Source organism: Bicyclus anynana, chromosome 23 (assembly GCF_947172395.1).
Source record: "Bicyclus anynana chromosome 23, ilBicAnyn1.1, whole genome shotgun sequence".
In the NCBI taxonomy this organism is placed as follows: Eukaryota; Metazoa; Arthropoda; class Insecta; order Lepidoptera; family Nymphalidae; genus Bicyclus; species Bicyclus anynana.
This window is the reverse complement of record NC_069105.1, coordinates 11,194,919-11,211,208: the sequence shown is the minus strand read 5'-3', so window position 1 is coordinate 11,211,208 and position 16,290 is coordinate 11,194,919. Positions and strand designations below refer to the sequence as shown.

Below are 16,290 nucleotides of genomic sequence, written 5' to 3'. Positions count from 1 at the left end.
ATAAAAAAAAACAAAACGGAAAGTCCGATTCATCCCTGGCCCTCGTTGCTCGCTCTATTCAGCAACAACTTATTAAATAAATTAATCGCAAGTTGCTAGAAAAGGAAAAACTAAGCGGTCTTCTCATTTACTCGTGGACAAAGCGCGTAATTCCTTAAAACCCGACGCCATTCTGTTGGGCATTCAACGCGGACTGTAGCGAAGAAAGCCCGCAAAAATAATTGGAAAGTGACGGGAACAAGCGGACTCTAGTGGTGCGCCTTGTCGTTTATCGATATCTTGAACTGGATTACATAACTGGACATATAATATAAAATATTATTACACATCGGTTCTCTTTCTAAAAACGAGAGTAAATGTTACATTTATTTGTTATAAATAGGTCACATGATTAACCTGAGTATCAATCGGATATGTTATACCAATACATTTTTTAATTTTCGAAATTATAAATATATCGTTTAAGTAAGAAATGTCTTACATTTGGATATAAGCAGTTAATAAGATTTATTTCAAAACAATTAATATGTGGACTTCAAATGGCGACTTACATCAAAAACCACAGTCTTTATGTTCAAATCTAGGTGAAATGACGACATCGAGTTGCAGGATATTTTTGGATGCAGGCGACTTGGGACCGGTAACTTAGAAGCCTACATAAAAGGCCCATTTCTTCCAGTGAGCCCTTATTACAAGCTACGCTTTTGGGTTTTCTGGCGATTCTTTATTGCATATTTCTACTTGTAAGTGTAAGAGATCTTGAGAAGAAGAAAATCATGTCTTAACATTAACATCGATAAGCAGATACGGTGCCAGCCCTACTAGCCCCGGAGCGCGGCCCACATTCCCAACTTTTCATCATTCTCCTTGCCTTCCCAGCTCATTGTGTCCGTGGGAACCTTTATTGCCCCCATAGAAAACTGTGAAAGCCGTCCAAGAAAAGCATTTGTGTACTCCGCCTGAATAAAACTGACAAAGAACGGGTTTCAGTGTTGATTCCGTACCGGTTTCAGACTTTCCTTTCATCCGGCACCTATTTTCCGATTCAGGCAACGAGACTCTATTGGTCGGGGTCTTGTTTTGTATCGGTAAATGAGTTTCGTTCTGTGGAAAGGTTAATTTGCTTTCCAACTTCGGTTTTTGTTGCGGCGCCCCCTTGACGTGAAAGGACTGCCGTTTTTAGATCCCTCATCAATATTGTATTGCGATTCCAGATATTATTTTGTTTGCTGGGTTTGTGTTTTTATTTTTGCTTCGTGGAAATTTTCAAGGAATATTTATAGGTATTCATAGTCAATATTTTTTTTCAGATACCTACTTTTTATTTACTTAAATTAGTGCCCTACAAATTTCTTCTACCTCGTCGGTTCAATGATTAGCCTATTTTGGAGTACGAAGTCCTGGATCGGGCTATGATATTATATTGATATTTTCTTTCTACTTAGAAGTTTTCAGTAAAAACTCTCAACTTAGGTACATAAAATATTAGGACAATTAAAATAAAACAAAACTAACAATTAACAGTATATTAAATTTAAATTTAACTCGTGTTGGAAAGTTGGTAGTATTAAACTTCTGTGCCTCGGAGAGCACATCTCCTAGCACTCATCATCTACCTTTTTCATTATTCTATGACAAATTAACCCTTGATTAATATCTCATCTGATGTTAAATGACGATACAATCTAAGATTGAAGCGGGCTTTCTTGTAAGACGAACTAGTTTATTCCAACCATACTTCTGAAGGTTTCTTCGTAACATACCTACTGGAACGCTAAATCGCTTGTACGTCATTGCCGGTACTGTGATAATTAGCCAGCCCCTTAAGCCAAGTGGTACGTCCATTCTCTTTCTACGATTTGCGATCGTACGATACGTACGATATGTACGGTCTGAAACTGATGGCATCTTCGATATTTACAGCTTTATTTGACAGGATGAGCGGTATCGGCCCTGAACCTGTAGCTAAATGGCACATCGATTCTCTTTCTACGATCGCAAACGCTTCGAAAACTAGAATAATGTATGGGAATGGAAGATTATTATCACGTGACCATAGCAAATATCATTCCCATACATTTATTCCCTGTCAAATAAAGCTATAAATGTCGAAAGTGATATCAGTTTCAGACCGTAACCTAAATGTAACTGAATGAATTGAATTAAAAACGTAACGATCATACCCAGTGCTAAAAGCACTGCTGTCAATTAGCTTTAATTATATGTCAATATGGATAATTGACAGCATGACCTGATATGTTGCTCAAATGTCTCAAATTCACTAAAGATTTAAAGAACTTAAACAGTAATTTCTTTAGTAAGTAGGTACCTAATTATGGCCAACACTTTTAATATTTATTTTGCATGCAATTATTATTTCCCTTTCTATATCAATTAAAAAGTAGTGGTGAAAAAACTATATTGTAATGCATGAGGGTTGATCTTAGAATCGCTTTGCGGTACGTCTTTGCCGGTAGGGTGGTAACTAGCCACGGCCGAAGCCTCGCACCAGCCAAATGATAAATAATTAATTAATATAATCATCATCATCATCATCATCATCATTATCATCATCATCATCATCATCATCATCATCATCATCATCATCATCATCATCATCATCATCATCATCATCATCATCATCATCATCATCATCATCATCATCATCATCATCATCATATCAGCCGATGGACGTCCACTGCAGGACATAGGCCTTCATCTGCATCCAGCGAATCCCTGCGACTCGCTTGATGTCGTCAGTCCACCTGGTGGGGGGTCGGCCATCACTGCGCTTACTAGTGCGGGGTCGTCATTCTAGCACCCCAACGTCTCAAACTATGTGCCCCGCGTATTGCCACTTCAGCTTCGCAACTCGTTGAGCTATGTCGGTGACTTTGGTTCTTCTGCGGATCTCCTCATTTCTGATTCGATCACGCACAGATACTCCTAACATAGCTCGTTCCATCGCATCGTGTGACTCTGAGCCTTCTTATGAGGCCCATAGTTAGCGACCAAGTCTCGGAACCATAGGTAATCACTGGCAACACGCAACATTAAGAGTGTGCAATATGTAATTTGGTGGTTACAAATGGTTCTGGATCTCAGATTCTGGAAAAGTTAGGAGCCTGATATTTGGTTAAATAATATTTCAAAGTGTTAGCTTCGTTATGATTATACAAAATACACAATTTGTAAAACTTTTCTCGATAATTTATTTTTTTGAAAAATATATGTTTTGCTCACATTTTGCTTTCAATCTCAGGAAAAGCAAACTTATTTTCTTAAATTTTTGTTTTGTATAGAAAATTAGGTATATATCTTAAACATGGCCATTTTGTTATTTGTTATGTTGTTTAATTTACTTGCAATTAGGTAAAAATGGTTTTGGCGCTCACGTCATAAAATTTGCGTCGCGCGTCAATCGCTCCGTGCTTTTCATTCACGTGAAAGTCATAATTCGGCGTCTCGTTTGCGCTTCGAATTATATCCATATCGTACCGACGCGCTGCGCGCTCTTAATATAATAATGTTCAATAATTAAAAAAAAATAGACACTCACAGAATCAACTCACTGTATTTTTACACAAACAGTGTACTAAAAAAACGCTCTTAATTAACGCGTTCAACAAAAATAACAAGACAAACTGCTAAATTAGTAATAGCACTCATAATGTTGCATCTCGAAACGACGCGATTCGAATTTTCCTTACAAACTTTTCACGACTTGTTCACGTAACTAAGCGTACACTATTTAATTATGAAACACCCCCTCCCCTTTCTCGTCCCCCTCCCTTGCCCTCCACAAAGGGGCAGAAAATATAATTTTCTCAAAGGCTTCTTTCTACCTGTCTCACTAAAAGTAGGTATCATGTTTTTCAGAACGCGGTCACTGAAGTCTGACAAGTCTTTTGAAGCATTTAACAGTAGCGTCTTATTTTAGCCCCTTATCTATACTAATATTATAAAGCTGAAGAGTTTGTTTGTTTCTTCTCATGTTTGTTTGATTGAACGCGCTAATCTCAGAAACTACTGTTCCGATTGGAAAAATTATTTCTGTGTTAGATAGCCTATTTATTGCGGAAGGCTATAAGATATATTATGAACATGTTTAACAATAGTTGCATTAATAACCTTGTGATTAAGAACCTTGGATGAATTTGAAAGTAATAAGGCATAACTCTAACTACACATACAAATATAACTTCGTTCGTTATCAACCCATATTCGGCTCACTGCTGAGCACGAGTCTCCTCTCAAAATGAGAGGCCAATAGTCCACCACGCTGGCCCAATGCTGATTGGCAGACTTCATACACGCAGAGCATTAAGAAAATTCTCTGGTATGCAGGTTTCCTCACGATGTTTTCCTTCACCGTTTGAGACACGTGGTATTTAATTTCTTAAAATGCACACAACTGAAAAGTTGGAGGTGCATGCCCCGGACCGGATTCGAAACCACACCCTTCGGAATCTGAGGCAGAGGTCATATCCACTGGGCTATCACGCATCCACAAATATAACTTAAGCCGTATCCATTCCAGTATTATGGGAAACAGTTTATAATCCTAATGATTTTCCTATCACCATTCGAGATCGTTGTTGTCCTATTTAACAACATTGTTACGGAAATTGAACGATAAGAAAACGGCGACTTCTACTTTGTAGTCGCTGTTCGTAGTCGTAGTTTGTAGTTTAACGTTCGTTGGCTAAAACTCCTGTCATTTAAAGTAGGCGTGATAACATTAACATTTTATCGTTAATATAAGATGTGTAGTAAAATGTACTGGTTTAATAATTTTAACTAGCGGATGCTTTGTACTTCTTAGTGAAATGCGGATGCCTTTAGGTGTTTTGCTTTTTTTTTTACAGAAACAGACTGTTTGAAAGGATGAAGGAGGAAGGAGGACTGTTTGAAGATTTTAGGGTTTAATTTTGCTTCTTACTTATTTCGATACTAGCTGACACCGCGTGGTTCTCGTTCTCATAGGAATACGGGGATAATATATAGCCTATAGCCTTCGATTATAGCCTATATTCCTCGATAAATGGGCTATCTAACACTGAAAGATTTTTTGAAATCGGACCAGTAGTTCCTGAGATTAGCGCAATCAAACAAACAAGCAAACTCTTCAGCTTTATATATTAGCATAGAAGTATAGATTTATCGCAGGTTTTAACTAGTAATGCTTTGCTGTAAGGTCGTGGTTAGTTACGATCCCATGGTAAAAATGCAGGCACCGTTAAAACTACACCGTTAATTACCTACTAACTACATAATAACACCAAGAATGGTACGTGCTAAACTTGTGAAATAGAATAAAGATCTCGATAGCTCCTTTATTTAAACGTTTTATGGCGAATTCTTCGGAATTCTTAAATAAAAACATTGATTTAAACGTAAATTTTGTAAAAAATTTTGTGTTTTACGTTTTATATAAAAGGTAGTCATGTTATTGAATAATAACCAATATTCAATCAATGTATACCTTTTAGTCTTAATTACAAGTACCTAAATTATTGATATTTATAATTGATTTGTTTGTATTGGTAGTAAAGTTTAAAGTAGGCTAGTACCTACCTTAAAGTTATTTAATAATTAACATATTTCGTGTAATATAATTTTAATTAATAATCAATAAACACATACCAGTGCGTACATAAATATCGATAACCGTTTTGACAGCACTATTACGCTCGCTCCCATTAGATGCACTTTGATTGACCGAACATCATATATTCACGGATTTAAAATAACCACTTACACGCTCTGCACAAATTAAACGCACGACTATATAATTAATCTTTACAAGCACAAGTACTGGCAATCGGCGAATTGCTAAATATTGCATAGTGATGTTGAATTTACATCGATAAATGTATAATTAAATACGAAGAAAAAAACTTTTTCTTATTACCTTTTTGCTGAAGGTTCTCATTAGATCGAAGCAGCGTCTCCAAGGTTTGAGCAAGCTTAGAAGTTCCACCAAAATCGAGCTCGAGGGCCAGAAGAACGGAACATAGGTACTTTGAGAGCATCTTTCATCATCACATCTTTTTAGATCGACATCTTACCTCAGAAAGACGTTAGGCCGTTACACTTTGCCGTATTGCTTTATTCGGATATTGTCGTTACTACGTCCGATATTAATGGCACAGCCTTTAGGATGTTAATCCAAGTAAAGCTCAAAATTTCTAAGCCTGTATAAAAAATCAATGACAAAGACTGTCTCCATAATACATAACTACAAAAAATTCAAGCGTAATCGCTGAGCTATAAAATTTAACAACACTTTTTATTTCAACGTGAATGAATCGATAAATCCATCCTGTATCGATAAACGAAATTTCAACATAAAAATTTCCCGCCACATCACTATTGCGGCGACGGGAAAATTCATTCGGAGAAGAATGCAGACGCTATTGCGAAATTTTATGCATTCCTAGTACATCAAGCAAACCAGTTAGATAGAAAACGGCAATACGAAAATAAAACGACATTGCTTATACAGCAAATGGGCTTGATAAGCGAGCACTTTTGAACATATTAAAATATTTATGCATTTTGTTGTTAATATAAAGTGCCATGTAATCGTCTGTCTGATTAATTAGTCTTCTTTGTCGCTGCGCTCTTGACAGAGCGGTCGTGGTCTTTAGGACGTGTTGGAGGCAGATGTAATACGCCTCACGAGCATTCGCCACTTCTCCCTTTGTGTAGTGAGTCGCGTACATTCATGCAAGGGACCGCCTACAGCAGATTTAATCTGGTCGGTCCATCGCATGGGTGACCTTCCGCGTTGCCTAGTTCCCTCCACCTTCCCTTGCACAACAAGGCGTTCGATACAGTCATTCCCTCGCCGGGAGACATGTCCAAAACTGATTAATTAATTAGTAACTGATTAATTAGTAAGTTCATTACAAGAATCATCATCATTATTATCAGCCGATGGACGTCCACAGCTGGACATAGGCCTCTTGCATGGACTTCCAAACAAAACGGACTCGAGCCGCCAGCATCTAGGAGCGGCGCGCTTGATGTCCTTAGTCCACCTAGTGAGGGGTCGACCAACACTGCGCTTTCCGGTGGGTGGTTTCCAGCACCTTAGACTACAAGAATACAAGTCATATAAATCTGAGACGTTTAAAAATATTTTTCCAGGACCAGTAATTTGTTCTGGCTAATTCACTAACTTTGGCGTATATTAGTTGACATAACGAAATTGAGATACTATGTAACAAATGTCATACGGTGCCTACTTTTATACGATTTTAATATCTGGTTTCTAAAATCATGAATGATTGTAGAAACCAGATAAAGGTAAAAAACTGTCGTTTCTAAATTGGTTTCTATTTCTAGAGAAATTGACCAATTTAGAAATAATAGTTCCTTAAATTGATCACCGCTTAATAAATAACCTACCTACACAATTTGATCGGAAAAACTTCAAAGAAAACTACGATGTAGATAAAAGGATACATATACCTATTATAAGAACATAATCAGACATCATAAAGAATCTACAATATAATATACTAGTTACTCGCACCCACCTAATAATAAATACATATATTAGTTAGGTATATGTAGACAGTTAAATACATTCCTAAGGCGGATTTTAATAACAACGCTAACACGTTAAACACAGCAATTATCTAAAGGACATGCGCAAATAACGGATTACATGGAATGAGAACAAACGTGGCCGAATGGAGGAAAATACTACAAAGGCGGTGCCCATTTCCACGAGCATTGTGTTAAAACGGGACGACCTCATTCCGCGTCCCTGTCTAACAATAACCGTTGCCTGCGATGCGCAACAGAGATAGTCACCGACAATAGACAATTGTTATCCCCACCACAGCATCGAACTGCCCTAGTGAAAGCGATGCATGCGAATTTCACTCTTTTAACTCGCGATATTTGCTTTATAGAGTCGTGAATCGCTTGAGGAGAATCTGTTGTAATGCAGCCAATAATTTGATTCGGCGGTTATCATTGGGAAAACAATGGATTGACGGTTAGGTATAAATGGGTTATGGTCTTGGATAGGAAGTGGATTGTGACGCAGGGCGTAGGCGGGATTTTACTGTGAAATCACGGCGCGATTAATATTGAAATAGATTGTTAGTTTAGTAGGTTTGGTAGGTATGTGATTGAGTGCAAAACGTGCGTTTTGCGTCTTCCTTTTTCATGTAGTAGCAGGTAGTAAAGTTATGTTAACGAAAAACTGGTATTTACATAGTTTCGTTGAAATAATCATGTAAGATGATCGTAAAAACAAAGAAACTTTACCGCTTAATGTAAAATGGTGCAGTTAAGGTTATTTCGTTGAAATAACTATTTTAGGTCACAAAAACGAAAATATGATAAAAACTATGTGACTCATTATGTCAATGGTACACCGAACCGAAAGAGCCGTGATAGCCCAGTCTCAATCGGTGAAGGAAAACATCGTGAGGAAATCTGCAATTTTCTTAATTCTCTGCGTGTGTGAAGTCTGCCAATCCGCATTGGGCCAGCGTGGTGGACTATTGGCCTAACCCCTCTCATTCTGAGAGGAGACACGTGTTTGAGACACGTGATATTAAATTTCTTAAAATGCACACAACTGATAAGCTGGAGGTGCACGCCCCGGACCGAATTCGAACCCACACCCTCCGGAACCGGAGGCAGAGGTCATACCCATTAGGCTATCCCGGCTCTCACTTATACCTACATTTGTGGTAAGCATTATTTTTAGTTCTACAGATCCCATAAATCAAAAACTTCGCAAGGGATCATTGAAAAAGACCCCAAACCGTCGCGAAAGAACTCGCACCGTCCACTAGAACCTAATAAATATTTAATTAACTAATTGCGCCAGCCTATTGTAAGGAGGATGCAAAAATTACTTCCTATTTTAAATATAACTCCGCTCTTTGAATATTATGAAGTGCCAACATAAAATGGTGTTTTGAAAAAGTCGTTTTGCCGCCCGCTCGCTCCTCACAGCGCGTCATGTTGGTAATATTGACAAAATTAATTTCACCATCCATTTACATGATATTTTCATGACACTCGAGTCCCGCACTTAACCGACATGATGTTAAACACTTACATAAAAAAAAGTACGCGCTAAAATATCATGTGTCAACGAGGCGCTTTCAAAAATGGCTCTGAAACGGAAAAAGCCAGGGGTTAACGTCAGACCAATTAGTTTGTGAAAGAAACCGACGGACAGGGCAACGTTTTGATTAAAAAAAAAAAAAGTTTCAATATTAAAAAGTTACGGCACTTTGCCGCGTCGCGCTCGCCATACAACGCAATTGGATTGGAATTAAAAATATAAATGAACGCGCGATCGTTTTGTGTCTATTTTCAAATATGGAACGCGTAGCATGACGAGGTTTCATACTCTTCACTGATTTGAAAATGTTATAACTACTTTCACTTGGGAAACCGTGTGTACGGGGTTTGCCTAAGGTATTAACCATAAGTGAATCCCGTACTTTACCGAAACTTTAGATGAAAAATGATTCAGGTATCTAATCAATTAAGGTAGGTATTTAGAAGCTTAAATAATCACTTAGAGTATTTTTAAGTACACAAGTACTCGAAACTTCATCATTTAAAAAAATAGTTTCTTTGTTGATGTTTTATTAATTTGTTATTTTCCGAAAAAAGCCGACGAGCTTAAACTCCAGCCAAATCCGAAAAAACATACTTACCATGTTAGTATCTTTGGAGTGAAATCCAACCATTCCTAAGAGACTTTTCCAGAGAGAGCTTATTAGAGTTAGGGAAAAGACCGAGGGGCTACTCACTAACCCGATGGGCTGATCAGCTGAAAGAGGATAAAAGACGAATTTCTACACGCTAACAAAAATGGCCACCAACCAAGCCGGTGGAAAACGTGGACCCGTAGGAGATTAGGATCAAACCATCAAATGAAGAAACGACCGCAGAGAGAGAGAGAGCTTAGTAGAAACTTTTGTACAAAACAACTACTCTCCCAGTTTTCCATTTCGATACCTAAATATATGTAAGGCATGATAAAACATCCCCACGGTACCCATAGGTAACAGCATAACGATACGGGTACGCGAAAAAAAAACAAAACAAAGAATAAAAAAAAAGTAGCCACCCCGTTAATTTATTTTGTCTTTAATTTTTAAAAACGGAACGTGGAAGCGGACCAATGAGACGCATCCCTCGGCTGATTGTCAATTAGTAAACATCAAACGGGCTTTTTGCGAATTAAGCGCTTGTGTTCATTTTTTGTCCGGCCGCCGAGCTGTACGGACGTGTATACCGGTGTTTGATGCGTTTTTCCGTTTCGCCGTTTCATTTTCATATTTCCGTTTGTCTGGGCGCTGGGGGAGGCACAATGTAGGGTGTTCCACGTTATCAACGCACTCTATTTACGTACGGATATTTAATTCGAATGAGTGCCTCTACATATGGATAAAAATAAATCGTGGCTCTGATTTGGTATTGCCCTTATTTAGGTGCATTGACTTGAATGGATGAATGCAAAGATTACGAAAGAATATGAGTGTTCGTCGTCCTATGGTTGCGTGTAAAGTGAACCAAGGATTTTTCTTGTATGCGAATTGTTTTGTGCGAGTTTCGCTGCTAATTGACCCTTAGGTTAGGGTTGACAAATTCAATAATAAATTCGACTACATTTGCACATAGTCGATTTGGTTTTGTTACTAAACTACTATGTATAAGTTATAGTTTTTCTAGGTTCAAACTTAGATTACAATGACAAATATCGATCAGATGAATTCAAAATAATAAAATAAATTAAAATAGTGTCTATTTTATAGTTAAAATTAATTCAATTGAGTTAAGCTAAGCTTCAAATAAGTATGAAGCGAATAATTTCACTTCATTGATTTTACAAGTAAGTATGAACAATTTGTTATTACTATTTTGATCCGTTAATACTTCTTTGATCCGTCCAACTCCTTTTCAAATTGTATGTAGGATAAGTATACCATATAAACATTTTGAAACGGAGTTGGCATATTACGATTATAGGTAGTACATAACAATTATTAGATCTACACCACAAGCTCATTCAATGATAGGTAAGTACAAAGCGATCTATGTACCGCGTAGAGAAGGCATGCAAAGCAATTGGGCCCAATCGAATCCTAAACAAACCTGGCTGCAAAGACAGAAAACAACAAGCATTCGTTGGAAAAAAAAAACAAAATCCAGCCAGTATCGAACGCGCCTATTCGAAATGGATCCGGAGTCAACAAAGGGACGTTCTGTATTTGAAAAAAAGCGCGAATACGAGCCGCCATTACCCGTACCCATTTGCGCATCTATGGCAGGCCTCTTCAATCTGTACAGTCAACAATGTAGGGTTGGCTCGCGAGCTAATCCAGACAAAACGTTTTTTTTTTCACAATAGCAGGCAAAGGCCACTACGCTTTCTTCTGTTGTTGGAATGAAAATATTTATCGTTATGTTTTTCTCTCTTTTCATTGACCATGAGAAGGGACCACTCGTTTCATTTCAATATAATATATATCATTGTATATATTATTACAATATTTTATTTTAGTCATTTGATGACATGCTAATTTATTCATTGACACTTTAATTTGTCTACTTAATAGTAAACCTCACCTTTTTAAATGCTTGCATTATTAAGTACCAATTTTTAAGTAAATGGTTATAATCCGCTTAACTTTAGCTAGTTATAAAGTTAAATTAAATTTATAAATAAAATAGGCAAACAAAGAATGCATGAGCAAATTTAAATAGCTACTTTTTAAACAGCAACAACAATATTACGCTTTGTGTTGGATCTCCCGAATAAGTACTTATATTAAATACAAGTTATATTTACATATCTGTGTCAATAGTAGTCAAAAATTTTCACCTCTTTGACTAGTACTCTCTAAGTAGTAACTACTTAGAGAGTAGACAACAGTTTCCACCTCTAAACATTATTATCATCAAAATAAATTAATTCCGATATCCTAAACGGTTGCACTCCTGAGAAATCTTTGTTTCGGCTTCTAATTCTTACCATAAATTTAGTAATCTATGACAGTTGGGCCTTACGAACTACTTCACTTATCGGCAGCCCTGGCACTGGGGGCATGTGATCGAGAGTTCGAGTTTTTATCGCTGATTCATTAGTATGAGAGTGTCTTTGTTGCAGTCGGCGCCCTAACACTACCACACCATGAACGCTAGGGATGTTCCTCTTGAATTCGACTACGATCGTGTATTATGATGATTAACAGTGAAATTCAGCCGCTGAGTGTCGAATTTAACCTCTATTTTTTTAATAACTTTTACACTCATTTAAACGATCCCCTGGGGGTGCCCCTACAAAGTCAATGAATTCCACTGTAAGACTTTTAATTAAACCAATGAGAGAACGTAAAAAGACTTTCAGGAATTAAATATCTCATCCTTGAAAGTGATATAGGGTATATTGTGAGAGTGACATCTAAGGTAAATTACCTGGCTAAATAATAAAGTAAAGCATAAAAAATATGTTTTCTTTAATTTGTAATTGAAGATTTTTCTAGGCATATAATGTACCTAAATCGTAGAGAAAAACTCAAGATTGAATTCTTAACACACAGTAAACAAACTTTACATCAAAAAGTAGAGTGAAAAGAAAAAAAAAAGAAAAAATTTTTCTTAGAAGTCAGTGGATATTTTTACTAACTTAAGAGCATTTAAGGGATATGATGTAATAATGACAGAAAAATAATACTTTAGAATAAAATCGCAGCTCACACGCACAAGATTCGACTACTGACTAGACTAGATTCTACTTTGCACACAACACAACGGAACAACCCTAATGTATCGAATGTATCTGGATACACTCATATTCATACAACCACACCATGCCGTACATACATGAAATTGATTTGAGATGAAAGGATTTTCATTACTATTGTATCTGAATCCGAATTAAAGACAAATTGCACGTTCAATGCGCTTCACAATCAATACACTATTCGCAATCAGATATTTTTGTATACGCCTTTTTTACCTTTTATGCTTTATGAGTAGCGTTTAAATTGATGAACCTATGATATGAGAGAGCTTTTTTTGTAATGCGGAGTCACAGCTGTTTCATTGGACGCCTTTCTGCGTAATTGTTTCATGAATAATACCTAAGTGTTTTCTATTGTAGATGTATTAAAAAAAGCATGAATTATTAACAAGTTCCCAAAAAAAAACTCGTGTGTCGACTGGTTTTGGCTATTAAACTTAATTTGTTCAAATATTAATAATTGATTGAGGATTATCAAAGACAAAAGATAATTTTTAACATTTTTAACAATTTAGATGATGTGGAATTCAACAATTAATGATGATTTTAACCAATTACGAGAAATAACGTGAATCAGAGGTCTAAGACAATGTAACTTAATTCCGCCAAAGCTCAACAATTAAAATGAAGGGTCATTACACAAAGGATTAAAAAAAAATAACGTTATAATGATAATTAAGAGGTGTAAGGGTTGTTTACTCTATTCCTTTCAAACTCAACAATTGAAATTGAGGGTCATAAATTATAATAGATGAATTATCAACACACTAACAAAAATATCATGAATCAGAAGTACTTGATGATGTAACTTCATTCCGTCACATCTCAAAAGTGAGATTTAGTATCATTTAATCAAAGAAAAAATTTGAACTCTCTTTTATTATTTGAAGTGGTGGTTATTTTTGGTGATGTACTTACTAACTCGTAACTTCATGTGTAACAACTGAGATTGGGAGACAAAGAATATTAAATAGAATTATTGCAATTATAAAATTTATTTATAGAATATCACAAAAGTCTACTTAATCTTGACAATTGCGTAACATGAAGCAAATCTAACCCCAGGTGCAAAAAAAGAATGAACAAAATTGATCATGTTGTTACTTGTCGAGATAAATCTGGTCCCATTCAACCCCAATGTCCAGACAGTCACTTAGGATGCAAGGTCACGAACTTCAAAGATTTGAATACAAGGGTCCCCTTTGTACCGGAACTTACCCTTTTGTGAGAATGTGATAGGAAAAGTGGAATAGTGAGACCCACTTTGGAGAAAAGCCATGAATATTGTTGTTGACTAAAAAAGAAGCCGGAGACAGTTGTTTATACGATCAAAGATCAAATAAAATATCTAATTTAACTAATATAACAAATGTGAAAATTTTGATGAATGGATGTCTGTTACTCAATCACGCCAGCTTTACTTATCTAGATAAAGTTAGGCACCGAGATAGATTAAATTCTGGAATAGCATATCATTATCATCATCATCATATATTCCCAAATTTTCTACAGGAATTGGAACCAGTTCCCGATAGAACTATTAATAGCTTACATACTATGATGTTAAAATACATGAAAACCTGTATATTTTAGATATTTCACTAGAAAACTAAACTTTTTATTCAGCTCTACAACTTATTATGGCTAACTATCACTAGCTTAAATATTCCTTCTTTCTTCCCATCCATACCATTGAATAATACTGTATCTTGTATGGGACAAAAAATCAATGATATGTAGAATTAATAAATCATTCCCACATTAACAAGAGGAATGCGAATATTAGTGATGAAAATGTCTCAAAAATGTGAACAGTTACGACCTGTAAAGATAGAAATAGTCAAGTTGGTAGTCATTTAAATAAAGAATATCATATTTAAAGATATAACATTTCTTTAACGGTCATAAATTTAATAAAATGATTTAGCTAGCGATATATGAAATATATTATGACGCTTGATTACCATAACACGATTTCTGTTGTGACCATTCGGGGGCATAAAGTTTTATAAAAGTCAATAACCGACCGATCGCGTCATCCGTCCAAACTATATCTATAGAAGTCACACACACACACAGAACTTAGAAAAACTTTAAGCTAATGCTTGTCTGTACAATCTAATCTAATGTATCAAAAACTAACTTTAAAAATTTTAAACTTCTGATCAGCTGCTAAAGATTTTTAGATAATGGTTGCCTTTATCAGGATTGTTATTGTCTATTTACAGATAACTCAGATGTCTGAGATAGTTATAATTTTTTTGATTTAAGTACCTTATTTGACTATAATTTACTGTATAATTTTAAAGTATTTCATTGGTTAAAATGCAGCCTGTAATTCGGAATATAAGTATTACGATCTTAAGCAATAAACCAGTGAAGAACACAATAAGATTAAGATAAATAATAATTAAGTTAAGATTCGTTATATATCAGATTAATATAGTAAATAAGAATTTAAAAATACTTAGGTTCAATAATCAGCTCGTTAGTATTAACGATGTTGAAATTCTTACTAAAAAGGACCAAGGTCTTCCATTGTTTTAGACAAAGATAAAATACGCACATGACATAAAATGGTGTTAAACATATAATTAACAAAGCGATTGAATAAGAATTCTTTGATTTTATTCATACTGGTATACTCGCTACTCAAAAAGGTCGATTTAAACAATTAAAAACTGAAAACTTAGTGTTCAATTGATATCAACTTTATTAAACTCAATAAAAAATCCTATTACGAGTATACTCTGTTTTGAAATTTAAACTTTATAAAACGCGCTTTGACTATTTTACATAGCAATAGCAAATACTAGTGAACCTAAGAATTTGCTTTGAAAGTCTAATTTCCGTGGAGCGCTGTTTTGTTTACCCTTTTTGCAAATTAAGTTTGTTGCGCCTCGTTCCGACGCCGAAAGACTTTGTTGTCGGGAAAAGTTTAAATAGGGTCGTCTGTTCGTCTGTTGTGATGTTTTTAAATTCAATTTAAATCTTTACTCTGTTGTTTGTTTTAAGGAATGACGGTCCCTTGTGATTACATCTGATGTTTTAGATCATCTGATCTTTGGCTGAGACAATTTATTCGGGTAGTATGTTTTACATACCTGGATCTTTAATATTGGAAATCACTATGATTGTAATTTTTATAACATAAAAATTGAACTAACTTCAAATACGTATTTCAGGTATTTTGATTTAACCCGATAAGTATTTCTAAATTGATTTTCATGAAAATGAAATGGAACCAATCTGGAAGTAAATAAAGTTAATACTCTTTCACACAAAAAAGATTATTCTAAATTGGTTCGTAAAAAACAAAATTATGAGGTAACAAACATAAAAAAAACATACGCGTCGGATTGGAAGCCTCCTCTTTTGTGAAGTCGGTTATAAATACATCTTGGTGATTACAAAAATTTAAAAATTGGTACATTTTTTTGAAAGAAATGTTAAAATCCGAAAGTTAATTTTGAGGTTGATACATATTATGA

The 16,290-nt window shown here is 35.5% G+C and overlaps 1 protein-coding gene across 5 annotated transcripts in view; it reads right to left on the bottom strand.

Annotated features, from left to right (window-relative positions):
* LOC112051487 (transcription factor Sox-5) overlaps positions 1-16,290 on the bottom strand; it is a 374,453-nt gene that overhangs the window by 65,017 nt on the left and 293,146 nt on the right. The window lies entirely within an intron of this gene.